Here is a 3,919-nt window from a genome sequence, read left to right on the forward strand (position 1 = left end):
CCCCAGATTTTGGCACCCTCAGATTTTGGGAGCCCCCTGGATTTAACCCACCCCCTCCCCAGATTTTGGAATCACCCTAGATTTGGGAACGCCCGCATTTTGGGACCCCCTTGGATTTTGGGACCCCCAGATTTTGGGACCCCCTGGATTTTGGAATCCCCCCCGGATTTTGGGACTTCGCCAGATTTTGGGACACCCCAGATTTTGGGACACACCAGATTTTGGTACTCCCTGGGTTTTGGGACTTCCCCAGATTTTGGGACGCCCTCAGATTTTGGGACCCCCTGGGTTTTGGGACCCCTCCCTGGATTTTGGGACTTCCCTGGATTTTGGCACGCCCCCAGATTTGGTGTCCCACCCCCCGATTTCGGGAACCCCCTGGATTTTGCGACCCCCAAATTTTGGGACCCCCCAGATTTGGGGACCCCATGGGTTTTAGGACCCCTCCCCGGATTTTGGGACCCCCAGATTGTGGGACCCTCAGATTTTGGGACCCGCCCAGATTTTGGGACCCCCCCTCACCTCCCCCTCCCCCCAGGCCGAGTGCCGGCGGGACCTGGAGGCGGAGCTTTGGGACCCCCCAGATTTGGGGACCCCATGGGTTTTAGGACCCCTCCCCGGATTTTGGGACGCCCAGATTTTGGGACCCTCAGATTTTGGGACCCCCAGATTTTGGGACCCTCAGATTTTGGGACCTTCCCAGATTTTGGGACCCCCCTCACCTCCCCCTCCCCCCAGGCCGAGTGCCGGCGGGACCTGGAGGCGGAGCTTCAGGACCTCAGCAGCCAGGTGGGCGGGGCTTGCTGGGAGGGGCGGGGTCAGCACCTGTCAGTCACAGCATGGCCACGCCACTCACTGAGGAGGGGTGGGGCATGTGCTGTCACTCACCCAAGTGGGCAGGGCCTGGAGCCATCCCTCACTGTGGGGGCGGAGCTTGGAGCTGTCCATCATCTGAGGGCGGGACCTGAGGCTGTCAATCACACCACTGCCCAATCAGGTGGCGGCGCTGGGGCGGAGCCTGGCGGCTGAACGTGGGCGGAGCCTGATAGAGGGCGGGACTCTGCGGGCGCTGGAGATCGCGGTGGGCGGAGCCCAGGCCCGGGTGGGCGGAGCCTGTCGGGCCCTGGACAGGGCCAAAGAGCGCCTGCGCCTGCAGCAGGTGGGCGGAGCCAGGGCTGAGGGGGCGGAGCCTCTGAGGGGTGGGGGAAGGGGGTGTGGTCTGTGAGGGAGGTGGGGCATACGGGGCGGAGTTTTGGGATGGGTGGAGCCACGTGGGGAGGGGCCTGAGGGGGTGGATCCCTTGGAATGGGCGGGGTCATCGTGGGTGTGGCTATGATTGGCTAAAGGAGGCGTGGTTTGGCTAAAAGGGGTGTGGTCTGGGGTTGTGTAGCTGTGAATGAGTTGAGGGCCAGCTTGTGGGCGTGACCTGTTCCTGACCCCGCCCCTCTGCAGGAGGCGGGGCAGGTGCTGTGGGCGGAGCTGGAGGCCGCTCGCGCTGCCAAGGTGGGGGCGGAGCTCCGGGCTCAGGAGGCGGAGTCTCAGTGCCAGGCCCGAGGGGCGGAGCTGGAGCGGCTGCGACAGGTGGGTGGGGCTACGGCGAGGGGCAGGGCTATAGACAATGGGTGGGGCTAAGGATCAGTGGGCGGGGCTATTGCAGATGGGGCGGGGCTATTGTCAATGGGGCGCTGCTAAGGAACAATGGGCGGGGCTATTGTGGCTGGGGCAGGAATAAGGATTAATGGGTGGGGCTATTGCAGATGGGGCGGGGCAATTTTCGATGGGGCGGTGCTAAGGATCAATGGGATGGGCTATTGCAGATGGGGCGTGGCTAAGGAGAGTGGGTGGGGCTATATCAACTTGTGGGCGGGGCTAAGGGTAATGGGGTGGGGCTATTGCTGCTGGGGGTGTGGCTGTGAAATAACGGGCAGGCCTAAAGCAGTTGGTGGGCGTGCCTCTGGCTGTGGGCGTGGCTCGGTGGGCGTGTCCATTCTGGCCCCGCCCACAGGCTGTGCAAGCTGCCCAGCATTCCCGGCGCCGGGCGGAGCAGGAGCGCGACCAGGTGGCGGCCAAGGTTGGCCCCGCCCCCCCGCCCAGGTGAGCTCGGCCACGCCCCCTGCCAGGCCAGGAGTCCTAGGATGTCCCTTATAGCCCCTATATGTCCCTATAGCCCCCCACGTGTCCCTATAGCCCCGTATGTCCCAGCTGTCACCTACAGGTCCCCTATATGTCCCCACATGTCTCTGCAGTCCCTACATGTCCCCTACAGCCCCAGGTGTCCCCTTTATGTCCCTGTAGCCCCTGGATGTCCTCTGTATGTCCCCTATGTGTCCCCATATATTCCCGTATGTCCCCCTCTATGTCTTCGTGTGTCCCCATATGTCCCCATATGTCCCCATATGTCCCCATGTCCCCTATGCGTCCCTGAGTGTCCCCTCTATGTTGCCATGTCCCCACTATGTCCCCATATGTCCCCTTCTGTCCCCTGTATGTCCCCATGTCCCCATATATCCCCCATGTGTCTCCATATGTCCCCTATAGCCCCCCTATAGCCCCATATGTCCCCATGTCCCCATATGTCTCCATATCTCCCTATATTCCCTCTCTGTCCCCTCTGTGTCCCCTCTCTGTTCCCTCTTTGTCCTCTCTCTGTCCCCTCTCCATCCCCTCTCTGTCCCCTATGTCCCCCATGTCCCTCTGTGTCCCCATGTCCCCTCTGTGTCCCCGTGTCCCCGCAGCGCCCCCTGCGGTGCCCCATATATCCCCCATGTGTCTCCATATGTCCCCTATAGCCCCCCTATAGCCCCATATGTCCCCATGTCCCCATATGTCTCCATATCTCCCTATATTCCCTCTCTGTCCCCTCTGTGTCCCCTCTCTGTTCCCTCTTTGTCCTCTCTCTGTCCCCTCTCCATCCCCTCTCTGTCCCCTATGTCCCCCATGTCCCTCTGTGTCCCCATGTCCCCTCTCTGTCCCCCATGTCCCTCTGTGTCCCCATGTCCCCTCTGTGTCCCCTCTCTGTTCCCTCTTTGTCCTCTCTCTGTCCCCTCTCCATCCCCTCTCTGTCCCCTATGTCCCCCATGTCCCTCTGTGTCCCCATGTCCCCTCTCTGTCCCCCATGTCCCTCTGTGTCCCCATGTCCCCTCTGTGTCCCCTCTCTGTTCCCTCTTTGTCCTCTCTCTGTCCCCTCTCCATCCCCTCTCTGTCCCCTATGTCCCCCATGTCCCTCTGTGTCCCCATGTCCCCTCTGTGTCCCCGTGTCCCCGCAGCGCCCCCTGCGGTGACCCCGCGGCGCTGCAGGCGGCGCTGGAGGAGCTGCGGGAGCACAACCGGGACCTGCGGGAGCGGCTGGGACAGCGCCTGCGACAGGTGGGGACATGGGGACACCTGGGGGGACATGGGGACACTCCTGCGGGAGTGGCTGGGACAGCGGCTGCGACAGGTGGGGACACCTGGGAGGACACGGGGACATGGGGACACGCTATAGCCCCATATGTCCCCATGTCCCCATATGTCTCCATATCTCCCTATATTCCCTCTCTGTCCCCTCTGTGTCCCCTCTCTGTTCCCTCTTTGTCCTCTCTCTGTCCCCTCTCCATCCCCTTTCTGTCCCCTATGTCCCCCATGTCCCTCTGTGTCCCCCCATGTCCCCTCTCTGTCCCCCATGTCCCTCTGTGTCCCCATGTCCCCTCTGTGTCCCCGTGTCCCCGCAGCGCCCCCTGCGGTGACCCCGCGGCGCTGCAGGCGGCGCTGGAGGAGCTGCGGGAGCACAACCGGGACCTGCGGGAGCGGCTGGGACAGCGGCTGCGACAGGTGGGGACATGGGGACACCTGGGGGGACATGGGGACACCTGGGGGGACATGGGGACACTCCTGCGGGAGTGGCTGGGACAGCGGCTGCGACAGGTGGGGACACCTGGGA

The sequence above is a fragment of the Onychostruthus taczanowskii genome, unplaced genomic scaffold (assembly GCF_017590055.1).
Source record: "Onychostruthus taczanowskii isolate IOZ18803 unplaced genomic scaffold, ASM1759005v1 scaffold301, whole genome shotgun sequence".
NCBI classification, from domain to species: domain Eukaryota; kingdom Metazoa; phylum Chordata; class Aves; order Passeriformes; family Passeridae; genus Onychostruthus; species Onychostruthus taczanowskii.